Raw genomic sequence first — 26,846 nt, 5'->3', positions numbered from 1 at the left:
TGAATTACAATAATTTTAATATTTGATATTAATCAGATGAGATAAAGAAATTACTGACATACTTTTCAAGCTGCTCACTCTGACACCATACTGATTGGTAAGTATGCTCAAAACTAACGTATGACAGACTTAATACAGCTAATAATAAATTATAATAAAGTCTGAACAAGGATATGTATAAAATGTCTGTGTCCACGCAACATTTCTTACTGCAGGAGGAAAGGCTTGAGTCAGCAGGAGGCTAGAAAGCTATAGTAATGAAATAAAAATGAGCTTTTCAACTTGAGAGACATGAGGGAAGCGGGTTTTCTAACTCCCAGTGAAAGCCAGCAGGCAGTGCATATAACCTACCTGGCCCTATACAAAGTTATATAGTAAGAGAGATGCAAGCCCTCTCCCAGCACCATGCCTGGACTGGAACAACGTGCAGAAAACATACTTAATCTAGCTTTGGGCAGCATTATCTCCAGGGCTTCAAGCCTTTACTGCAGGATAGTTAGCTTTCCTATTAAAAATGGCAGGATAGGGCTAGAAGCTGAAGCTGAAGAGATTTTGTTTAATGGAACTTCACTGGGTCTTACCCTTCAGTGGTATATTAAGACCTAAAAGCAATTTAACCAAAACCTTGGACTCTACTGTCGAATTCAAAATACACACCTTCTGTTCCAGCTCAGGCAAATGAATGATGCAGCAGTCTATCACTGTTGAGAAATACTGTTTTCCGGGTGCCTGAATACAGCCCTTAGGGTGACTAATTCTCTTTACCTCAGTTTGAAAACCCCAGCTTCAACAGACGCATCTCTCCTAGTATTTTAGCTGGGATCAGGAGTGTACTTTTGAAGAGACTCTCCTGAGCATTCCCCTTTACTTCATTTTGCTTTTCACTGCAGGGCAAACTCAGAGCACACAGACTGATTTCATTTGGGATGAAAATAAACTGGGGTGCACTGAGCATGTTCCACCTGCTCACGGGTATTCATTCCATGGGACGGAAATGTATCTCCAAGAAGGTGTTAGTGTGGATGTTGGGTCTCCTGCATTCTCTGCTTATGTCAGCAGGATGATCTCCACCTCCTAATTTAGACATACAACGGTGCGCACTGTACATACACTACTAGTGCCAACCTGTACATCATTATTGGTAAGTTGGGAAAACAAACCTTTGAGATAGGAATTGCTTTAACTGAAGTGAACATCTGAACAAATGGGTGTTCACAGAATTTCCATTATCACGCTTCAGAACAACTTTACAGCTATGTAACATGGACAAGGAATATAAAAGTAACAATGGGACATATAGACAGACTATATGAACATACTGTACCCATTAAATTCTCCTGATCATTATCATAAGCACTAGTCCCTGCATACTAGATATGTAATTCTTGTCATGTTTTCTGCAGCATCATGACAAAGGTTACAGCTTCAGGAGGGATGTGGGTTGGAGGTGATTTACTTTCATATACATCCAGATATTTCTACAGACTCTCCTATACAGAAGAGACAAAAAGACAGGCAGCTTTGCAGGAAGAATCCCCCAGTGTTAACCATTCTTTCCTAAAATTAAGTATATTTCTTGGAACAGTATTTTAGTCTTTCTTAAAGAAGGTTGGAATGAATAATAAATAAAAATATTTCTTTCTTAAATAATGAAATATTGGAGCACTGTATCAATTTCTTTCCCCCTTTTTTTTTTTTTTGGGTATTACTTGATTTCAGTTCAGTGAAAATCTGTTTGATACTTGGAACCAACAAACAGACATACATCTGTTGAATATTGATGATTCGTATTCAAGCTGTGGTACCTAATTACAATGTATTTTTCATGGTACCATTACAGATTACCATGGTTGATTCTTGGTCAGTTATGACCTACTTAATTAGTAGGAACTTAACTATTATATTTTTTTATTTTTCATGTATTCTATAGGGTATGCCTTTCAGCTCTTATGATCAAACATATCCCCTCCCCAAATTATAACATTAAAGCCAAGTTATATTGATCAAATCACAAGCAGGGAGCTTTTTGTAATGCTCTACAAATGCAAAAAATGAAAGCAACGTTCACAAACTGAATGTTACAGCGTATGAAAAACTGACTCACTCCTCTAAAAGCAAAATACAATGTATCTGAGGAACTTCACCATAAAAAGCTTCATTCCTGAATAATTTTAAGAGTATTTTTAGATATTAGTGTAGGTATGGGGGAAAAGCCCTCATTGCTTTAAAGTCTGCCTTTTGTTTAAGCCACCATTTCAAGAGATGGTGCTATGCAATAAGAACCAAGGCAAAGAGTCTAAAACCAAGTGATTCAACACAGTTATAGTAATAGAAATTCACACAGTCTGTATAAGGTTCTGTCTTAGAAAATTTTAGAAATATTTAGGTATATAGTTCAGTAGATCATTGAGGTTTATGTTCATATTAGATGAAAATATCAATGTAATTCTTTCTTTCCAAACAGGTTTACACCAAATTATTCTCTCTTTACCAATAAGTGTCAATCCATACGTCATTATCACTCTGTCTTAAATACTAAGTCCTGAAATACAGGAATCTTGAATAGATATTCTTGCTACCTGCTTTAGATTAACTGCAGTCCTTTGTGTCATGCAATGGGCACTATATCAAAGAAAAATTCCATCTGTGTCCAGGAAAGGGTCTGGGCTGGTACCTGAGAGGTAAGATACTATCTACAAAAGAGGAATAGTACAGCAAAGGAAAGCCAACATTTTTTCCACAAACCCCAAAGACAGACACAGTTTCTAAGGGAGAAAAGACTGTTTACTTTCAGTGCTGCTTGCACTCAGCCCTCTGCTTAAGACTGCCAAAAAGCTTACACATACTGGGTCGCATCAATAGGACCTTCCAAACCAATGTCTCATTTCTGACGACAGCCATTAGCAGATACTGGGTGGGAGTGTAAGGACAGAGGAGGCACACAATCATGCTTCCCTCTCATATGCCCTCCTCACTTCTGGCAGTTTGGGGGCCACCAAACTAGGAGGTTACATCAATATCATCATGTTTAATATGTTGTCAGACACGTTCTTCCCATAAATCTCTTTAACTGCTGTTTAACCCAGTTATATTTTGTGCAGTGACAAGCTCAAGCTTCAATTTATGGATGAACGCTTGGTGTAGTTTATTTTAAACAGCTTTCACTGAGTATGCCCTAGCTCTAGACTCGTGAGAAGCAGCTATGGGAGGAAGGAGAATAGGGAGGACAGGATTGAAGGAGATGAAATCACTGTCTCAAGGGGCTTCATATCACAGAGGCTTTCTGATCATATTGGAAAATTTGTCCACTCCTCTGTGAATACTTACCTGGATACCAAATCTTATACAACAACATTGTGTTATTTAAAGTCTGTGTAAAACAGACTGGCTCCCAGTTGGAGCCTCCATTGCAATACATCATCCCCAAAACAAGACCCTTATCTCTCAGGAAGGGGTGACTGTGCATATCTGAAATATAGGTATGGCAAGAAAAAATAAATCAACAACAAACTAGAGATTACTGGGGAAAGATACTCCACTGGGAGTTTGGGGCTACTCACTAAATGTGGCAAACAGGCTACAAGTCTCAAAATTATTCCAGGGGAGCCTGCATAACCTGGTGTCACTGGCTGAGTGGAAGGTGTAGTGTCTTCTCATGTACCAAGCCAGAAATCTTCCCAGGGAAATCTCAGTACACCACAGATACCATCAACCCCTAAGAAGGTGGTCTCCTAAGACAGCAGAACCTTAACAATGAGGAAAATAAAGCTTCTGAGTTTCATTGTTCTTCTGTAAATCTGGCTGGGGAAGTCCAATGCCTGTCTTTTAGTCCCATTCCTCTGAATAACAACAGCACAGTCGAGATGACAGAAGTGGCAGGGTGGCATGCACATAGGTTGGTCACACTAGTTCACATCCTAAAGAAATAGCAAAGGCCTTTTCTTTCTGCAATTTATGCACTGAAAGGCCACTTCAGTGGCTGGCACATTTCTACTTCATTCCAGAGTGCCATTCCAAAAGTGTACTTCACCTTTAAGGATACAACTGATCCCAAGCTCAAAATTAAAGATTGAAATACTTTAGGTAATGACAACAGCATACATATTTAGACTTATGTTCCAAATGCAATAGGGTAATTATTTATCTATAAAGTTCTAGGGTCAGATCTTTTTTGCCAGGAATACTAGGAGTTGCAGAAAGATGCCCAAGTATTTTAATGTTATCGGCTCAGCACCTCTATTCACCTGTCAGGTGCTGTACCACATTTAGCAACTGCTGTCGCTGCCACGAAGATGGTTGTCATTGGCTTGCCATTTTTGCGTATTCCTGAATACCCTGCAGCTGCTTCTCTGAAAGGGTGAGTCATCCAAAACTGTTAAATCTGGAAGCCAGTCTCAGTTTGGCTCCCAGCAAAATCAACACATATGACGAACCATCAATACTTGTGTGGAGGAGTTCAAGGGACTTGCAGTTAGACTCTAAAGTGCTGCAAGGAGGCAAAGAGCAAAACAGTTGCAGACTTCGCATGGCACTGGAGCTCAATGACTCCCCTGTAATCTCCTGGGGGCTAAGCCAGAGGGCACCATGCCATGGGCTGCAATTCAGCTGCGGTGAGGGATTCACCCCTTAAAAAAAAAATTGAAGGGCAAGAAGCATCCTGTCCCTCCACCCACTAGCAAACTTGATGCCATCAGCACTCAAGCTATGCAGATGTCCCCATCCTGCTGTATTCAGCCATGCATTATTACAGTTATATTACACCAGAGTCAAAACTAAATTTAAGATCACATCTCACTAAACTAGGACAAAACACTAAACAAGTATGAATGTTATATACTTAAAATACTATATACAAACATATAGATATATATAAAATTATATGATTGTGCATATGAGGCTTCTCTCTAAGGAAGATACCTCCAGATCAATAAGCATATTAAGAATCATCCAAATTCATTTCTAGTTGATCAATATTTATACCATTGAGAAAATATAAATTTGACTTTAGCTGGACATAAATTGCTCCCATTTGGGATTCTCTTAAACTCCAACAGCAAATACATTGATATTTGGCTGCAAGAATTCTTTCAAAAGCAACAGCAAATAAACAGTAGCAATACATTTAGTTATACACATATGAGAATGAAATAGAAAAGTTATATGCTGACATTTCCTCAATTGCTTGCTGTAAATGAAACATTTTTAAGATTGCCAGTGATTATCCTCTATTGATTGGTGTTCAGTGGCTTCACCTACAATAATGTTCTCAGAGACTATTTGAATTTTTCCTGGGGAGGTCCCAGGAGGTAATTTTATTTGGTTTTAAACTTTTCTCTTCTGTAGAAAACCTGATCTGCATAGTAGCTACTTTTTCAAGTGGTAAATGTCAATGTCCTATTATTACTTTACATATTTCAGGTTTATAAGTGAACTACTGAGTAACATTAGAATATTTTGTATGTTTCAAACTATTCCAATTCTTTGCTTCATAAACTTCTGAAAATAATAAAATCTTGTTTTGATGGAGCAGCTTCTAAACATGACCACCAGGTAAAATACCAAAAGCAAACCTTCAGACTGTGTAAGCAGTAGGGGAGTGATCAGAAAGTAAAACCAAAAAGTCTCAGGAGTAAATCAATCAGTGGCAACAGTTTTTAAAAAATTTTTTCTATATATATTTTAAAGAAAATTTTATAATACTTAGAATCTACATTTCAGTCTATCCACTGGACACTGCCCCTTTCTTTCTCACTCACATACTTCACCTCCTCTCCTTCCTACTCACAATTGTGATTTCAAAATTATTTTGTCATCTAGGCCATTTTTTTATTGTACAGGAATGAGGGTAGGCAACCAAAGATAAGCTCAACTACATTTATGCATTCAAATCTGCATTTTACAGGACCTTCTTTTGGCATTGTTACTGCTTCTCAGTTCCTATTCTTCCTAAAATATTCCTTAGAGTCTTCCTGATGCCTGGCACTCGTCAGGCCTGACGTACATTCCCTTGGGGTCTGGAAGTGGTCAGGGGAGACAGGTTCTTTCCTATGAGATCTTGTTGCAGAATTCACTAATTCACTGGGAATAATTCACCAAAGTCTTGAAAAACTAGAAGTGTCAAACTTGGGAAGTTGAGTGGTGATTCCAATACTTGGAGAAGGCAAGGATGAGAGTTTCATTTTATTGAATTTACTTATCTATAGCCCTGCAGTTCTTAAGAGCTTGGAAAAGCTGCACATTACTCTTTATGCAGGGGCTGTTCTCTGTCACAATTTGAATTATTCAAGGTGATTTCAAGGCATGTGCACACACAGATTCTCACACACAATGGAGGAAATAATGCAAGTGACCAAACAAGGACCTTAAATATATCAGTGAAATTATGCTTCAGAGCAAATGTGAACTTTTCTGTACACGTTTAATCAACCAGCTCTTTCTAAAGCCAGAGGAACATTAAATCATAAATCTATTGTTTATAATCATAATAATTCTGCACCAGTCATGAAGATGGTCCTTCTTGAATGATGAAAAAACAATAATTTGGAGATAAAGTATTAGAAGAAAATGACAAAATTCTGCACACAAAGTATTCGGAATAGGGAATATGACCAGTTATAGTTTCAAAGCAACCTCATGCACTTTCAAGAGATCTGATGCTGCAGGTACTGCAGACCCTTAAAGACCCACTGCCCATTGATCACCTCCCTGCAGGGCTGTGGGTCTCCACGTTCAAAGACCGCTCCTGCTGGAAGTGTCTATGACCAAGCATACATGCCACACTGAAGCACCATGTGCCTACATTTAGGCTATCTTGGAAACTGAAACTGGCATTGCATCAGCAGCACAGAGCCTCTCTCAGGTCAATTTAATCTGCTCATATCATTGTACTGCTTTTGATAGTTCAGCAAGTCCAATCCAGTCCAGTTATCTCTAAACACCATCCAGTTGTGCCATCACTCCATGAAGACACAAACTGTGACACACCCAACACATCCCTAGGTAACATATCACCAGGCAGATGGAGTGCTCAGCAGACATCATGCCACAGTCTGATAAGAAAACCCACAAAGAAGGGCGAGTCCCTGTTTTGACATTTCTCAATGGCCAGATCACCAGAAATGGAAGGCAGAGCCTGACAGAGAGAGAAAAATCTCTGGAGTCTTCACTGACCACCCTAGAAAGAGAGATGTCCTGCCTTGGAGACGTCCTGACAGGTGGTGGCTCTTGGGTGGATTTGTTCAGGCAAAATAATGATAAACTGATATCGAGATACTTGGAAAATACAGCAATTTAAAGGGGAAAACATCAGGTTGAAACCAAAACCCAGTGGAAGTGAATAGGTAGGTAGTGAAAGAGCAACCACTGGCCATATGGAGGAAAAACACTGGCCTTAGTTTCTATATTGCTTTCATTTGCACTGGAAAATGAGTCTCAGCACTTTCAAGAGAAGATGGCATGGGCACCATCCAGGCCCAGCAGCGGAAACCTGCAGGTCAGAAGCACCACAAGCTTTCTGAGCATGCCTCAGCCAGGAAAGCTGCAGAGTCTCCATCTTATTCAGAGACACCCCTCAATACCTCTTACCCAAAGCTTACCAAATATTGGAGGATGACCTTTTGGTGGTGGGGAAAGAAGCTTTGCCTTTTTTGTTTGGTTGTCTTGGTTTTCTAAGCAAGCCTTTGGCCAACCTCTGAGTTCATCCCACTTGAAGAATTTAATTTCCCTCCCTCTAACACAAGTAGGCCCAAGGCATTTACCTTTGTTTCTTTAAGGAACATGGCAAAAAAATTCATGGTATCTCAATTTGCTTGTGGGAGAGCTCTGTCAATTGCATATGTCAGGGCACCATGGGCACCAAGGGCTCCCAGTAGGCCAGGACCATCGGGGGCTCCCCATGTTAGGGGCAGCAGGGCAGGGCCTGGCAGACAGGGCCCATCCCAGCCAGGAGCAGGGCAGCCGGAGGGCATCAGGCACCTCTCTGGGGATGGGACAGGAATGGGCTGATGCTGGGCTGGGATGTGGATCCACAGGTGGGCCTGGCTCGGCGGAGCCCATGACCAGTCAGCGCTGTGGGGAGCTGGAGACCAGCCCTGCTGTGGCGTTGCTGGGGCAGGGGATGATGTCCCCAGGGGGCTGATGTGGGGTCCTGGGCCGTGGGCAGGGGAGGGGGAGCCCTGAGGGGGCTGGGCAGGGACGGGCAAGCCTGGTGCTGCCCTCAGGACCTGACAGCATGGCAGATTATTTATGTAGCTTTAGGCCAAGGATTAGATAGTAAAGCATAAACTGGCTTTCTCCACAGTTGAGCGCTTGCTTTGATGCTAATCGACATGAAGCAGTATCTCCAAATAAGATTTGTTGGTGAACATTTGGGCTGTTTTGAAGAGTGTTGGTACTGAGTAAGGCTGATTTAATGTTTTCTTTTTTTGCTCAGACTTCCTTTCTAACTACTGTGCTGATGACAGGGCCGGCTCTAGGCATGAGAACAGTGTTTCTAGATGTCTAATGTATCTGAGGCAGCAGATTGCTACAGCCAGCAAAACACATGGCCTCGTAGGCTGGCTGTTGAGTCTGAGGAAGACTGTTAAAGGATTTCACCAGACTGCGGGTATCTCTAGGCTTGCTTTATTAACAACTCAGAGTTGGGCCATCACCTCAGTGAGTGACAACAACTAACAAAAAGCGCCTTCTATATATATGATTCTTCATAACATGCAATACAAAGAGTCTTTGGTGATTTCCCAGGAACTTTCAGTTCTTAATTCATCATCAATTTCAAAAGTCCATTATATTCCACAGTTTCGGCTAGTTATCGTTCCATTGCGATTCCTCTTCTGACGCCACTGCTCACTGATGCAGTCTTCGGTCATCATGGTTACTTATCTTCTAATCAATCTTCATCCATCACAATTCACTTTTAAACTTCTGAAAAAAGACTCAAAATGTTCTATTTAACATATACTTAATCTATGTCTAGCTTTTCTTTACCTACCCTTTCTAAATTGCTTACCCCAAATTAATCACTTATTTCTTATCTTTTGTTATGTCTAAAACTTAATACCTAAGATTAATTTTTAGTAATTCAGCTTGACTGGGTTTTAAGCCAGCCTTGATGAGGGCTGTACAGGGGACAAATGAGCAGCATATGCATTGAACTATCAGTATTGTTCCTAGAGCACCTGTGCTCTATTAATTAAACCTATTAAACAATATCTATTTATTAATTATTCCTGCTATTAATAATATCCTAAGAGAAAAGAGTTTTCTAAAGCTTGCTCCTTTTACAAAGACACGTGTAGGAAAGCAGCTATTGCTGGGGAAGGGTAAGCAGAAAGACAGAGGAGGTCCTCCTAGGAGCAGCACTCCTAAGACCTCCAGGAATATCCTTTCCCTGACAGCATGGCAGCAAAGCCCCACTTGCCAGGGATTTCCCTCTTTGCTCCCCAACCAAGATCACAGAATCAGAGAATCACAGAACAGTTTGGGTCAGAAGGGACCTTTAAGATCATCTAGTCCAACCTCCCTGCCATGGGCTGGGACATCTTTCACTAGATCAGGTTGCCCAAAGCCCTGTCCAACCTGGCCTTGAAGATTTCCAGTGATGGGTCCCTGTAGGTAGTAGGTGCTGCCTGGCAGAGACTCAGTTCTGGCTCTGGCTTGGTCTCTTCAAGACTGCAAAATTTACTTTTTAACTCAGTTTCCTGGTGAAGTGTGAAGGTGTTGGAATTGCTGCAGACTTAAGTTCTCCTACAGATTATTAAAATGTCCACGTCAGTAAGTAGCACAATGCAAAAGCAGTGGATCTACAGAGAGAAACAGGACAAGACAGAATATTAACACCACAAGACAGAAAATTTCCCAGCTGGGTAGATTCTGAAGAAACTACTGAATTTGGGCTTTCACAGAAGGAGTAAGAAGAAAATAGACAGGAAAATCAAAGAAACACTTATGTCTTAAGGAACTTCAATGTTAATTTTGCATTCATTTTTCAGCAAGACTCTTACTGGGTCTTGAACATATCGTCTATCCTCATGTCCTTTGAAATCATGTTCATAAGCATGACATCTAATACAGTAATGGTGTCAAGCAAGGGAGGCAGTGTCTCCCCATGTGCAGTAAGATTACATGCGACTCAAAGTAGGAAAATATTCTCCCATTCCTCAGTGAATTTTTTTATCCTGGTGTTAAAAGTTCAAGAAGTCTAGCCAACTTTTGAAACCTCCTGAACTCCATTCAATTCACTCTCCCTCCCTACCTTCTAGTAACTAACATATTTTCCTTTTCAGTTTGATGGAATTTCAGAGCATTCAGGGTTGGGGTTTTTTTCCTGAAACAAATGAAACTGTAAAATTGGGGGCACATTTTGTCAGATAAGTGTCTCACCTTGTGATTCTGCTAAACACTAGAGCTGTAGAATAATATGGATCAATACCAATACAGCAATCAGAAGTGGAGGAGGACAGTGCTTTTTCAGTTTGGTTTGATTTGTTACACTCATATTAAAGCCATCAAATTAGAAACAAAGCAAGTGGCTATTTTAAGAACCTTTTCTGATTGTTAAAGATCTGAGTGAATTTTGCAATTTCAAAAAAAGTTTTGCACAGATAAGTACCCAACTTTTTATATACTTTTGATGAACTACAATATAGCGGTGCACCATGATAGTCTTCTACAGACCACTCGCCTTCTGAGGTTCCCAGGAAGGTTCCCAGACACAGAGCTTCACAGAAATTTGCAACTACCTGCACAAAATTAGGCAACTGTTAATTAATGTGGGATTGCCTTTATTTCAGAAAGTTACCAAGAATTTCCAAACAGGATGAACTCAAGGTGAAGTAGCACAGAAAAGCTGAGAGATTAACTGAGGGCATCAAGAAACAAATCTGCTGACTGAGACTACTTGTGCTGCAACAGAGACAAACTTATTTTATTTCCTGCAGAAACAGAAGATTACCATCGTACAGCCAGAAAACACAAGCCTTATTTCTCTTCAGTGTAACCCGCTGCATGTTATCATTTGTAAATTAAAATGATCCAAACCAAAGAGGCCCTAAATCCAGGCATCCTCCTGAAAGTTTTTATCAGAGAGGACAGGAGATTAGAGGTTAAAATAGTTCCAGCGATGTTAGTTCTCACTCAGATACTCAGCAAATTTTTAATCCACTCCCACATTTCCTAGCAAGAGAGAGAGGTTATTTCATGTAAGAACTTCTCCCAACTCTTATGTACATTAAGTAACAACCTAGTGTTCCCCATCCAAAATTTTGCATGGTAGTACACAAACTCCAAAGAGTCTACAGCCTAATCAAAAAGACACAGTAGGTTATTTTCAGAGGAATACCTCAAAAGCATATTCAGAAGTTGTGTCTTTTCAAAGTCCTTGGCCAAAAGAGATAGTTTCTGTATATTTTTCATAGATATGAAAAGGAAAGGGAGTTCTAGTGCGAGAAGAGAGTCTGTTGAGAGGAAGGGACAGGCTGTTCTCAGCAGGCTTGAATACGAACAAACTCACAGGCAAGCTTTGAACCTTACCTCATAATTGGTGTTGATATAAGAAGAGTGACTGTGTGCAAGAAAGGAAGATGATGCCCCTGTCCCTGAGGTATGCACTTCAAACTTGATTGAGAGAAATTTTTCCCTTGGTACAATCATTTCTACTTTAGTGAAACTCCAGCATAACAAGCATTTTATATGCACTGCAGAGGGACTGGAATACTAATTTCTAAATGGAAAATGAGAAACATCTTCCTATATTTAGGCTTGTGGCTGTGAAAAGGAAGGCAGGCATGGCTGGAACTCCAAATAGAAATGCCTCTGCAGAGATGAAGATATTCAATATCAGTAAAGACGTAAGTTCTTTATGACAAATAAATCCCAAACAACAATTTTTCCTGGTACTGGAACATTCATGCACAGAAAGAACCTATAAAGTCATCACTTTCAATTTTGCTTTTGGATATTAAAAAAATTATTACATCCCAAAAGGTAGAACACATTTGAATAATAAACTCCTTAATATAACGATATAAATATATGCCTGTTGCAACAGTGTGCTTGAGCTATTGCATCTTCAAAATTATGTTAGCTATTCACATATGTCAAACCTGAAGTGAGGTTAATATAAGCAAGTCTCTCATTAACTCCCCTTCCTGCATTGGAAAAATGAGCCATGAACAAATTTCAGAAGGTATGAGGGTTAATTAGATAAGCAGCCAAAGTGTTGGTGTTTGCCTGATTTATCTCTTGAATCTGAACCATAAGCCATATAAGCCTGAAACTTTGCCTAATTTAGCAAGGTTTTCCTGATTTCTTAGTTCACACAGAAATGAATGAGAGTTCATGACATCCTTGCATCCTTGTGCCCTGGGCAGGGGATGTACAGGCCTTGCAAGACTGGATATTTCATCTAAGATGTTTTTATCAGCAGAAGTCACTTGTCTACCATGCCAGTGTTCAGGACAGAAAATCACATTCTTAATGAGCCTTTTTTTATTTTTGCAACAGTGGTATCATGAATGACATCTCTTCTGCCTGCCTGTTTTGAAAGCTGCAATCTAGAGATGCACAAGGAAGGTGAACTGCTAACTTCATCTTCTGAATGTTTTACAATGATTGTTCCCCATAGTCTCAAAAAGTTAATCTCACACACCTCAGGTTATTCATAGACATAAGTTTCTCTTCCTTCTCTCAGTCAACATATGGATTGGTAATTTTATCATGAGCATGCTGTCCTTGCTGTCATCTAGTTTGGGGGATCACAAGAGGGGAGGGCACAGAAGGAAGTGATCTCTTCAGCTTGGGGAGGAAAATGGTGACTTTTAGATCTGGTCCTGAGAGAGAGAAGAAGGGAGACTTTCCTTCTGGGACACATGTTAGAGGAAAGGATGACAGCAACAGCAGGAAGCAATGTAAGCAAAATGATGAAAGCAAAATTCACAAGAGACAGGACTGCAGCACAGCTACAGCATACTGGGGGCAACTGACAACACATGGTTCAGGAGCTGGCTGTAGTTTCAGGCTGGGCTGTGGTTTAACCACCCTCAGTGTTCCTGCAATAATGATAACTTTTCTCCATGTTTGTGTTCCCAGAGATATCCATTTCCATTATAATGTACAAGTATGATCCTTGTAGACAGTGAACAGTTCTGAACTGAAATACACTAATAAAGTCACCACTGACTTTTAAAGACACGGTTTATCAGCTGCAGTAAAAAGAAATCTGTCCACCTAAGTCTGTAGGGGTTTATGTTAGTGCTAAAATAGATTGGAAACTTACAGACTATTAGAGAAAATAGGATTGTTTTCAAGATACTACTTTTTTCTCAGAAGGAGCTCTTCACCATACAGCCACATCCACTGATGAAGGAAAACTGGGAAGCAGTTACTTCTGATTGATTTACCTGAACTTTATATAAATTGTAACAGTTTCTCACTGAAAGAGCTTTACATCTGTCGTTCAATTCTGCACTGGTAGCACTCTGCACCCTCACCTCTGTTCTAGGTTTGGTAACTTTTCTGAACATGATGCAAAATGTATTTGACAGCAACCACTACTTTTATTTAAAACCAATAGAAGTCCATCCACTTCATGCCCATAGACACAAGGATTGTTAGTACCTAAGTGACAGAGTAAATAGTATTATCCTGTAAAATTCAGTCTTAAATGGATGGTAATTATTCAAGACATCCCAAGGCACTTTGTGGGCGATAAGCAAAAAAGGAAAATATCCTTGCTTCTTAATGCATACATTGAAATTCCAGTATATTGCCTTAAAACAAATAAACTAACCAACCAACCAACGGGAGAACAAGTCTGCTGAAAGGCACACACAAATTCCTTTGCTTTCCTATCAGGTTGGCAGTAAGTCTTGAATGAAGAAGGTTCATCTTTTTTGAGAAGGACTTAGGATTTTCCTACAAGGTTATACATGCTAGCTAGTACATGCTATACATACATATATATACATACAAGCTAGCACATGCATGAACATACAGTTTTCATCTTCATTGTGAATTACACAGAAAGAAAAGACAGATTGCACATATGTCCTTCCTTAAGAAAAGACTGTATTTACATGAATTTGTTCATGGCTTAAGCCACTTCTCTCACATGCCTTCAGCTAAACAGTCCTGTTGTTGCTTCACTCCTTTTGCAAATTAGACTGTCACTAGGTCATGCCTTGCTGTTTAGTTATTTTTAGCCTTCTCATTACACCTGGAAATGTTTGCAGTTAAAGTGCTGCCATCTGGAGTTGTTAATGGCATGCTGGTGGAAGTGTAATCACTGCATGACTTTGTTCTGCACTTCCCCAGGGTGCATAAAAATGTGATACACATTTAATTTATGTTAGTTTGTGCTTACAGCTGCTCATCATCAAATGTGATAATATATACAATTTGGTGCTCTCCTTCAGTATCTTGCCATCAAAAATTACTTTTGACGTAACAACAGTTGCTACCATCACCAAAATACACCTGTAGACACTAAAAATAGCTTTAACTGAAGCCTGTTGTTTCATTTTTCTAGGAATTACAAATTTAGGAGCTTTTGAAATCAAGATGCAATTATATTTGTCTTAGTAGGAGGTTTCTGTCTAGTTTGTATTGCCACTAAAAATGATTTTGGGATTCCAATTTATCTCTGCTTTTCACTCACTTTAAGCTGCTGAAAGGAGATTTTAGCCGCATTATCTGATTTGTCTCTGCTATGTGATAGCAAAGAATGAAGTATTATTGTCTTAGCTACAGCAATTTATAAACCAGGACCTTAAATTCTGCCTTCCAGACAGGGGCTGTTTAGGCTTTGCAAAGGGAACTATAATGTGGGTGTTTTGCTGTTTGTGTTTCATTTGTTGTTGGTCTGGGGTTTTTTTTAACCACAGCATTTTACCAGGGAACAATCAAAATCATGCTCATATTCAAAACAAATGGAGCCTTTCTTCCATTTAAACAAGTTATTCTGACTCAAAGGAGACTTGGGCTCCCAACTGGAAACAAAAAGAAGTCTGAATTACAGAAGAGGAAACAAGAAGAGCTTCGATATGCATGTAACTGCATAATTCATAGAAGAAGAGAAAACACATGCGGCATGTAGCCTGTCGTACAGAAGACCTATACTTTAAGGTGCTGAGCAATGTTATCAGTCACAGCTCTCATCATTGCTCAGATGTATTCTGCCTAAGTTTCTCACTTTGGGGAAGAATCATCAGTTTTCACACAGAGGCTTGATTTCATTCTGCAGACTGCACTCGGCTAAAAAAATGTACCCCTAGCTTGGGCTCCATCATCACAAGCTCTCTTCTTGGTCATTAAGCACCTCAAAATGCTAGTCAAGCCGTAGACAAGACTCGCTCACTCTCAGTTACTGGAGACGTCTGGAGTGACTTTTCTCTCCTGACAGTCTTCTAAAGAGCCCAGTAAGGATTTGCTTGAGTGTAAATAAATATCTGGTATGGGGCAAGCTGATGTTTTACAGAACAGAAAGAGCCGTCACATCCCAGATAGGGAGCAGGAGGTTATCTGAGATGCAGCACTCACACAGATCCTCCTTATCCTCTCCCACACTAGTGTTGCCCAAGGAGGGGACGCTCTCCAGCCCTCCTGGCATGACAGTATCCCTGATGGGGCTCAGCTCTCCCTTTGAATGCCACAGAGGCATCCAGCTCTCAATGAATTTCAGTGTCTACACTTAGGAGGCAATGCCACCTGTGAATTTACCATTCCTCTCTTTCTCCCCCCTCACACAAAATATATTCAATTTGAAAAACACTGTGGTGGAAAGGCAACAGTGAAGAGAAATGCCAGCACTTCAGTCTCAGGGGGAACCACAGAAAGCTGGGATGAAGTCAGACAGTTTTGAAAAGCAGGGCATGTTGTTAGGCAGCCAAGCTGGAAAATTTTGGCCCCTGACTTTTATACTAAATGTAGACATTTGACAAACAACAACTTGAGAATTCTACTTCATGCATAACCTATATATTTGAGTCACACCTTCTTCCAAAATTCAGACCTCACTTAAAACTCTAAATATCAACCAATCTGAGGAACTGATTGTGGACATGTATGGATGAAGGTACATGTAATTTCTTCTAGATACTATGTTGATGCAGTTGCAAATTTCCATATTGTATTACAGCAAAAAGCCTATCATTTGTCACAGTCACACAAAAAGAATTTGGAAAGATGTCTTTGCAGTATTTTTCCTAAACGAACGTTTAGTATTTCTCAAATCCCCCCTGTTAAAAAGCATGACTATAGTTCAAAAGAGGTATCCCTGAGCTATATTTTCCATATTTGCTCAAATGCTTTAATGATTTGTTTCTAGCTCTATGTCCCTTACATATTATTTTTTGGTCTCAAATCACATCCTATATACAAGCAAAAAGAGAATACACTTGTAGAAACAGAAAAAAATTACTCTTCTGGAGCAGAGATTTCTTCATTCAGACTGGTGGGAGGAAAAAGGCTACTCTGCAGATGTGATTGACCATTGACATGAAGGTGTTGGAAATGCAAGCGAAAATGCAAGTCTTAATATTCTGCCAAGAGATGAACAAGGGAACTGATACTTATATTAAAGGATATGTAAATGAGGAGAATGCTGGACATGTGGAGAGAGCCTCTATATTTGGTTTGGTATTTACATACCCTAGGAAAAAAAATAGAAGAGAAACTGGCAGGCTGTTCCCATTACTAGAGTAGGAAGTTCTAAAGTAATGGAAAGAAACATCTTTGGTTGCACTTCTTTTTCCACATTTGCAAAACACACACCCATAATTCTACTATCTTTGGCCCGCAGCTGCTGTGCTTTGTGCTCCAGGCTTAGCTGAAAGAAAGAAATTAATTGCTTCTTTCTGGGAAAAACACAGGTACAGCATTTTAACAGGATATGATAGGATAAGAACGTTGCGTTACAAGACCAGTGGCAAACTTTGGCTTTATAATTTCAATATGAAAAATTGTAATTTGTTTTTACTGTATTCCGAGGTTTGCATTCTTAAAGGAGGGAAACATAGTTTCCTTTCTGGGCATGATTTTGGACCAGGTGTAAAATTTGTCATAGGTGAATAGTCAGCGGGATTATTCTCCAGTGTGATCGTATTGTTCAGATGATCATGTGGGCAGTGTGACCACTATGGTTTTATTCAAGATACTTAAATGATTTTTTTTTAATCTAAGTGCAAGAACACAGTGTAATATTCTGATTTCCTACTATCATTGCTTCAAAAAACAGAGAAGAGTTTTTATATGCCAGGTGGAACCAATGACCTTGTGAGAACTATTTACTAATATAAGAAGCCATCTGAGGATAGAATATTTATAATAATTGGGAACTTAATTAGATATCTGGCAGTGCTTAAGCAACTAATTTTTTTTTTAAAAAGCCAGGTTGACTAGGGTCACCTCTCCAATGAAATGAGAAAAGTAGTAGCAATGTTTTCTTTAATGAGTATTCAAAACTAAGTCTTTAAGATACATTTAACTTTTAAAAAGAATGTTTTGACAGAGAAAGGGATTTCCTTTTGGGTTAATTTACATCAACATTTCAGCTATGGTTGAATCCTAGAGGAAATAAAGGAATGTCTCAGAAATAGACTGTATAAAAGAAAAAGCTAAAATTGTCAAAAATACTTTTGAAGCTTCCTCTATAAAAACGAAGGCAGTGGGAACACAGCCACATGTACATTATCATGTAGCACATCCAGGAGACGAAAATGCTGTTGAACCTTTGGATCACACCAGGCTGGGAATAGACAGGCCATTCTCTTCCTCCAGTGATCTTATGGAAAGACTAACAGATCTAATGTATCTCAGGGTACTGGGGGGAGGTGCCCAGGCGCTGGCAGGGGCGGCCTCTGTGCGGAGCAGCTGGGGCTGCCCCATGCTGGACACAGTCAGTTCCAGTTGGTTCCAATGGATCCACTGCAGGGCACAGCTGAGCCCAGCAGCCAAGGTGGTGGTGCCTCTGAGAAAAAGTATTTAAGAAAGGGCTAAATGTCACACAGCAGTGTGAGGAGTGAGGAAAACCAGTGAGACAAACAGCCCTACAGACACCAAGGCTATGGACTGACCACAACCCTCATTCCCCAGCCCCCTGCTCCGCTCAGGGTGAGGATGGGAGGTGGGGAGAGGAGCTGGGTACAAAGGAGTGAAACTGAGCCTGGAAAAGGGTGAGGATGGGACAGGTGTTGGTTTAATTTTTTTATTTGTTTCTCACTACCCTATTTTAATTGCCAATAAATCAAATTAATTTTCCTCAAGTCAAGTCTGTTTTGGCAGTGACGGTAACTGGTAAGCAATCTCCCTGTCTTTATATTTACCCGTGAGTTTTTCTAATTTTCTCCCCCTGTCTTGTTGAACAGGGGGAGTGAATGAGCAGCTGGGTGGGCATCCGGCTGCTGGCCAAGGCATTGTAACCCACCACACTTGGAGCAGAGGAACCAAAGAACATCTCTTGCTGCCACCTCCCAGCTTGAATCCTATCACACCACAGGTATGTCTTATCCTGCTAATGCAGGTCAAGGTAACAGTAAGCCGCATAAACTATTCCTGTAGCTGGACACCTCTGAAGAAAGAAAATTGCACTTTATTATCAAGAAGCAGCTGCTTTTTAGTTCTGTACCATGAGTACTACTGATGAGACAAGATTTTTGAAACCAGAGATCAGTACAGCAGGAGGTTAAGATTCAATGCTTGTTTTAACAAAGTTAGTGGGATACAGAAAATCTATTGTAATATAATAGAAGCAGCTTCTTCCACAAATAACTATAATTTGAAATTCTATAAAGCACCAGACGGGGAAGATGAAGTCTTCTACTTGCAGATATGTAAGCTAACCTTAGTAAACAGACAAAAGGGTACAGTTTAATTCAGGTCTAAGATGTGTTTACGTGCTACTACTACATAGTACTAAATTAAAAATAAAAATACTTCAAAAACCTTTCTAACCCACAATCCTTTTAAGTTACTTTACATACCTTGGGGAAGTCCTAAACCCTAACAGCAGAAAGTGCATCCAAATTAATTGAACCATGAACAGAAACTGTACAAGGTTAGCAAGGCAAGGTGGAAAGGAGATCTCTCTTAATTATTGGGAAAGAAAATGTATTTTCTTAAAGAAAAGGTTCTGTTTATATCTAGGTTATTTTATCCCAGTCCTTTCACCCTTCTTCACCTGAAACCATGTTTTTATTTCTCTTCTTCAGTCTGTTTAATTCATTTTCCTCTTGAAACAATTTCTATTTATTGTTGATGAGTACAGTTTGCTACATAGTCTCCCCTTAGTTGAACAAATGCTCCACTTCAATGGCCTGTCTACTAGTTTCCAAGTCTACTTGTCAACTTCATGGTATGTGACCTCACATTTTTGAAGCAACTAATCTTAAACCACGGAGAGGTATCAGTCTACAGCATTCCTTCAGTATATTTCATCCCACTGTGAGATGCCCTCTTAGCCTCAATTTATCTATGCTGTCTAATATACTACAGCCTGTAGCTAGGTCTGTCTAATCTGTCTTCATAACTCATATCTTCACAGTCCTAAGCACTTATACAGTTCTTCGCTGCAGCCTCTTCAATCTTGACAGCAGGTTTTGCAATATGGGAAAGGAATTGCTCACAGCATTTAGACGCTGGGTGAAGCTCAAATTACAGGATTATAGGTTGTATCATAAACTAGAGACTCATTGGAAATAGTCTGAATTACTCCTCTTTTTACATACTCTCACAGAATTTAATAAAGATAAAACAGAGTTCAGTTGATAGTACCTTTTGAACATTTTAAAGGAAAGTAAGGAACTTAAAATTATTGCAGACAACAATTCTTCAGTAAGCATCAGCAACTTTTCAAGTGTTTTTGAGTCTACGTGGCATAAAGTTGGGAATTTGCACCAAAAGTCTTGCAAAATATACACATATTCAATGTCAGTATGAAACTTTTAGAAAACGGGTTCATTTAGATTTCCAAGGACAGTAATGTCAGTTTTCCCACACAATTATAACCATTGCAGTATTTCATACAAGCATATACTTGCAATGACAGTCCTGGAAAAGTTCCTTTTTTGTTTGTGGGGATTAATTATCACTGAAAGTTACACTTTGCATCTGAACAGGCAGCAAAGTACTGAACTGGTATTCAAATAGCATTCACCATGAAGGGGGATGCAGTGAGGCAGAATCCCAGACCCAAGGGCTAACTACTCCAAAGAAACCAAATACTACTTGCTTTGAAGTCATTAAAAGAAACACCTGCTTTACCAGATTGGTCTTGGAAGACTTCTGGAGACTGGGAAGTCTGAGATGTGGGTAAGGTGAAGTAACTTTATCTTGCATTCTTCAACTAGTAGCTCATTTGAATTGACAGGGATCACATTTCAGTCCTATTACCACACCAAAATCAGACCCTCCCATCTTTACATTTCTCTCACCAAATAAGTGCTTCTATTCAGGTGGAAAAAAACTCCAGCACCATCCCTTGTAATACCTATTTCCAGCATCATTTTCAGCCATTTTTGCACATACCATCACATACACACGCGAAAAAAAAAAAAAAAGGGCACAATCACCTTTCAAAGATTCATGTGCAAGAAAATAATGCAGAATGCCAATGCAAATCAGAGACTCAAAACTGCATTTTGTAGGTCACAAGAATATTTTGGGGTAAAAAATCTGTTGTCATCCTCCTTTGGCACTTTGAAGCCTGTTACACTGAACTAGAAAAAAGACTAGGAATCTCTGCAAAATGCAGTAACTGCAAAGCAAGTTTATAAAAGCACATCATTAAAACAAAGTATTTTTAATATTTAATCATATTTCATCACTACTGAAGTTATTCTTTTATAGAAAGTCCCAGAAGAATGGGATCTGAACTGATTCCTTGACTGGATTCCCAGCAAGCATAAAAACAGAACCAGAAAGAGATCAGTTAATGGAGGAAAATCAGAAATTGAAAGAAATGGAGTGAGGAAGATTTTCAACCTCAGTTGCATGCATGAAACTGATGTCACCTGAGACACCACTGGACAGCCCAACATGGCACAGAAATCTTACATCTATTTCAGGCAGTGGGCTATTATTCCTGCAGAACAGAATGCTGTCTTGTCTGTGTGTTGCAGGCTTGTGGATGTTGGTTTCAGTGACAATGAAATTGCATGTAATCTATTCTGATTACACCAAAATTGCTAGGATTTGCAAAGAACATACTTGAATTCACACATCCAAAAAGTAAATCAAGCTTATAATTTAGGAACCGTAACTTTTGCAGATCTGACATCAGACCATTCTGACTGAAAGGTTTAGGGATGTTATTTTTGGATACATCAATAAAAGACAGTTTCCCAAGGAACTGTAGTATTTATGTGGAGGAAGAAAATCAGTTCTGCCTGCATAGATAGGAATGTTCACTCTTTATCTATAAATGTGACATTTTCTACTATACATTTTGAAATAGATCATTCCCTTATGCTAATGTTATTCACAGGTGTCAGATTTCTATAGCCATGATGTGTTGTATGAAAGTAATTAAGCAAGGGACCCTATGCACTTCAGTCACAGCTTCGTTGAACTACACCAGTACAACACAGCAATAATTTCCCCATAGTTCAGAAAGAGACCTAAATAGGTATCTACCATAATCACAGAAAGGGAAGTAGATACTGAAGAGATTACACGGGCAAATTTACTACTTGTATTTTTATCGTAATGCTATTTCTCAACACCAAATTGTCACCTGAGAAAATGGAGAACTGCCTTGCTAGCTTTCTGTGTAGGGTCTGCTTCTACAATGCTTCAGTTTGACTTCAAAGGTGATTCAACAGGATTTCCAGACCTGAACAGCTGATCAACCCAAACAATCCCTTTTTTTAAAAAATTCAATATTATTTAAGAAAACATTAATTTAATTAAATTTCTTGGGATATGTAAAATCAAATAGCAATCAGAATACCCTTAATTCCCTCTTTGCTGACCCACAGTGTTAAATGAAATGAGAAAATGGCTTTTGCTTCCAATACTACTACAGAACAACAGCTGTTTCTTTGCCTGGTTTTACACAGGTTTTGAACGCCTGGTTAGGCAGCTTTCTTCAAACAAAATTTCAGATCTAGCCTTGCAGTGACGGAAGGAGAAAGGGCTTCTAGGATTCAAATAAAAATATAAATTCTCATGGAAGACAATGAGATTTGTATTCCTAGTTCCCCATGAGAGTGTTTGAAGTTAAATTTATGCCTTCTTATCATCAGGACATCCTTTTAAATTCCTACCCTTTAACCAAAAGATGAGGTCAGCAGCAGTAAGTGAAAACAACTAATATCCAGCTAGAGAGAATCAAACAAACAGGGCCAGAAATCAATTTGCAGAATCTTGTCTGACAGCAAAGTAACTGTATATCTCTCCTGAGGTTTCTGTTAAACTCTATGTCAATGTATCACACACAAAGTCCTGCAGCAGCTGACTAGTCTCCCTGTCCTCCCCAGAGCACTAAGCACCAAAACCCACAAGTGGTAACATGGTTGTCTTCACATTCAAAAGGCCTCACATGTTAGTCTATACTCATTGGATTCTATACCCATGGGAGTGGAACATCTTCCCTTCCTTCCTTTCTGGACCTGCACCAGGTTTCAGCTGCAGGGCTGGAGTGCTGTGCATAGGGCTGTAGAAGTGAGGGAGATGAGGGCCATGCACTCAGGCTCTGTCCCTCTGTTTCTTTCTCCATGATACTCACCTAGAAGCAAGTGAGGACTAGAGCAGAAGCAAGGCATGAGAGATGGGTACTGTCATAGATTTGACTCACTCCTCCTCAACTCAACAAGACAGGATAGCAATAGTCTCACAATACATCTCCCTTGTGTTTACCCTTCCTTACTTTCCCATTCAGAGCAATAGAGATGCCAGAGAACACTGAACAGCATACAGAGTAAGTTCAGTTCGATCCTTTCTGGCTATGAAGAACTTTGCTTTATCAGAGTGGATTTGCCCATTGATGGTTCAGTCACATCAATGACACAAAACTTTAAGAGAGAAATTCCACATTCCCTATCATCTTCCACACCATCCTTTTCAGTACCATGCTCAAACTTGAAGCCTGAGATTTTCTACATAATCAATCCACTTGTTAGCAAGATCTTAATCACTGCACATGACTAAGATCTAGGCTTAGATTTTGCCCTAAAACTATCACAGCAGCAGAAGAAAGCCTCCTCCTACCAATGCTCCACTTATACTCCATGGCCTGGATCACCTTCTCATCCTGGAATAACACAGATCTTAGTGCTCTTCTTCACAAAAGGAAGTAGGAAAGAAATGAAAGAAACAACTCTACTAGCTTCTTAACCTTTGATGCAGTTTAAGCATCACCTACTTTGTAAGTTACTGCATGGTATCTTTGATCTTTAATGTATAAATCTTAAAAACTTACATATTGTTATTTTAAATTCTTTATTCTTCCAGGGATTTTTCGCTGTCTTTCTTTCTGCCACCTCTTTTTCCTTTCCAACATAATCCTTTAAATAGTCTTGCAAGTTTTTTTCTGATGCTTACTGTGTATACACAGTATAAAGTAGTTACAAGTTGGCATTTTCTGCCTTAATGGCTGCTAAGGTTCTAAAAGATCCTCCTAGCATGACAGTTTCAAGCTGAAACAGGAGTTATTTCTGGAAGCTTTTACCACTTCTTGGCTCCTCTTTACTACCTCCCTTTGCACAGAAGACTTTGCAAGAGCCACTATCCCACATTTGGACAGAGAGATTCAATGGGAAGGAGCTGAGCTCCAGAAAGTTCTTTATTAGGTATTTTTTTAATGAACTGTAATGACTACTATGTTTACTATGACCTACAACTGCCATTTCTTTGTTAGCCAAGCTGTGAAAAGATGTGTCACCTGGCCAGTACTGTGGCTGTAGTAGTACCTGGGATATAGTTGCATATAGCAACTCTCTTACGAACATAAATTATTTTTGTTTTGAGAGAAGGATATTTAACACTACTTTACAGTATAGTTTTGCCACTGAATCTGAATTGGGAGCAGTTAAAGTATATTAATATTCTTACACTAACGTATGCATGACAAATAATTCTGGAAGCATTAATTACTTCTAAACAATCAGCTAGAAGCATTGCTTCTTCAGTACACCAGGAAACTCCCAATGACAGAACAGTGCAACCAGCATATTTATGTAAGGGTTACTTCCTCTCAGAAGATGTAAAATGTGGTTTTGACCAGACAAGAGCATTATTGTTCTGCAATACGCACAGAATCTTATTAACCTGACTGAGAAGATAAAAGGAAAGGCAATACCACAGTTAATTAATTTTAATAGAAATTCTATACATACTTATTCTTTTAAAAATTAAGAAAAAGGGAAAGATTTTTTTTCCATGGTTAGCCAAAAGACAATTAGAAGAGTTGTTCCAAAACCAGATACATTTTTCTCAACTGAGTGTCACATTTTGGACTGTTGATAGACCTTTACTTCACTATTTCTGCTTTTGCTCTAGACACAGTGAATCAGCTTATGACTGATTCAAGTGGAACAACAAACATCAGGAACCTCACTACTACAGAGTAATTTTGTCCTTCGTACTGAGACCACAACCTGCATTCCTATATCAGCAGCTTCCCCAGATCGTCCCCAGATCCCATTTAAAATATCCTGTTAACACAGAGGTGTTTCTTCTTTCTCCTGTGTGTTTTCTTTGCTCTTCCTTAAAGATTGTCTGATCTTGGTTGAACAAGACTATTCTGCTGAAGGTAAGAGAAGTCAAAGCCCACATACATTGACATGAGTCAGTCTAAGAGTATATACTGAAAACAAAGAGGGAGAGTAATTGTTATTACTGAGAGACAACACAATAAAAAATCTGTCCTATGAGGATCTCAGTATCAGGACATTACTATTTGGGAAGAGGGGACAAGAAACACCATCTTTCAGGTCATAATTGTAAGAAGAGATGACCCTGTGCTCAGTCCATCAATAAACATATGGCCCCAAAATATGTGGAATATTGCTTCATTTTCAGCCTCAGTTCATATTTCGTCACTTTGAGCTGATGTGAGCATTCACTTTAGTCCTTTTGCATTTACTTGTGGTTCAACTTGTAGTGCTAACGTAAATCTCTCACCTTCTTTTGCCCCTTCAGATTGCACTCATCTCCTTTTGTTCTTCTCATGCCATATCCTTAAGAGCTTATGATTCATAGGATGTTTCTCCTACAACCTTCTAGCAACTCTTTTCCTATGAAATATTTTCACAAACTGGCTGAACATGGGAACAATCATGGTGGCACTTTCCCCAGTGTTTCTTATTCATTACTGGGGATAATAGTCTAATTTTAGTTCCATTAAAAACCAGATACCACCTATAAGCAACCCATTTCAGAAGGCAAAAATTCTAATATATTTGGGTTCACTTACAGAAAAGTATGTACCTATAGCAACAGCAGTTAATCAAATGAGGATTTACAGTACTTTAAGCAATGTTTTATAGCAGAAATTTCATTTGCATTTGTTACAATACTTAATCAGTTCTCAGAAGTACAAGCTTCATCCCAGCCTTCTGAATCTTCAGGCTGATGGGCTCCAACCTGAGATAAATAGTATTTGTTGATCAGAAGCAGAAAGCCAAACAACAGAGAAGCCTGGCCTTGAAAACTACTCCTGCCATGCCAGGAGGTGTTACATCCCCTGTGTTAAAAACAAACATAACACCAAGTTGCTAGAGTAGTAAGAGAGTAGAAATGTTTCATTTGCAATGAAATGTCAGGCAGGCCAAGGTAATAGATACTCAAAACCACACTCTCAAAAAGTGGTTCAAGCACCACTCAGGTTTAGTTTGTATTTAACAAAAGTATTACATAAAGTTTCCTAAGGAGTAAACAAAGTGTTAAAAGTTGAGAATTAAATGAAGAGGCTGCCTATTTATTACTAGAGCTCTGGGACCTGAAGCAAGCACTCTAAGGTCTGCAGTGGACTGGCCATGATGCATGTTTCGGGGCAGGGCAGGTTTTGAATGTGCTAGCAGAAAGGAAGGCTGGAGATGGGAGCTGGTGATCTATTTCTGAGAGACCATAAAAAAGGGAACCTGAAACAGCAATGTGCAGCCGCATTACTCCTACACTGCTGTCACACAGCAATCATTCAATAATTAAATGAACAATATGTGCCAAACAGATTAAATCAGAACCTCCTGTTTTCTTATAATTATTTCTTATTTCTTGTCACAAACAGAAAGAAAATGCAGAGGTAAAGTCACATCAGACGCCTTCCCTCAAAATCTCTTGAGGAGACATACAGAGAGAAAACTGTTGTCTGAAGTAGGTAAGACCTAAACCAAGAGAGACCCTTGGAGAGGGGTATATAATCACCCACCAACAATGCCAAGCATTTCTTGAGAGATGAAAAATGAAAAGCCACCCACTCCTGCCTTAGGCCTGTAATTACCACGAGCATCATGATAATATAAAGCAGTCACAGAAAACGCTAACTGGGAAAAGAATAAACAAGGACAACTAATGCTCTACTGAGGCCTGAAATGAGACTGCAGAGTGATCAGAGATCACTGTTGCAGCCCCTGTTGGGAAATGGCCTTCCACAGTCAGACACTTTTCTTGGCAAGGTGCAAATAGCTTTCAGACAAAAAAAGAACAGCTTTTGGGAAACCAGAGTTTTCATCAGAGACAGGAAATGTAATATTAATGTCAGCGAGCAATAAAAAACAGATGGAACTGAGCACCTTCTCCTTGAGCAGGGGTTGAGAGGTGGTCCAGGAAACCCTCTGAGGAGGACCCTGGGGCCATCATCACACCAATTTCCCACAGAGAAGGGAATATGTTGCGCAATTCACTCCAAATCCTCA

The 26,846-nt window shown here is 39.4% G+C and overlaps 1 long non-coding RNA gene across 3 annotated transcripts in view; it reads right to left on the bottom strand.

Annotated features, from left to right (window-relative positions):
* Window positions 1-8,606: 8,606 nt before the first annotated feature.
* Window positions 8,607-26,846, bottom strand: part of LOC141939261 (uncharacterized) — a 92,334-nt gene continuing 74,094 nt past the window's right edge. For all 3 annotated transcript variants that reach the window (XR_012627531.1, XR_012627530.1, XR_012627532.1), the window contains exons 5-6: window positions 9,577-9,800; window positions 8,607-8,922 (exon numbers count right to left, since the gene is read on the bottom strand). This is a non-coding gene — a long non-coding RNA (uncharacterized LOC141939261). The remainder of the gene's footprint in view (window positions 8,923-9,576; window positions 9,801-26,846) is intronic.

This window comes from Strix uralensis, chromosome 2, assembly GCF_047716275.1.
Source record: "Strix uralensis isolate ZFMK-TIS-50842 chromosome 2, bStrUra1, whole genome shotgun sequence".
Taxonomy (NCBI): domain Eukaryota; kingdom Metazoa; phylum Chordata; class Aves; order Strigiformes; family Strigidae; genus Strix; species Strix uralensis.
The sequence above is the reverse complement of the archived record's forward strand: the minus strand, read 5'-3'. Positions and strand labels throughout refer to the sequence as shown.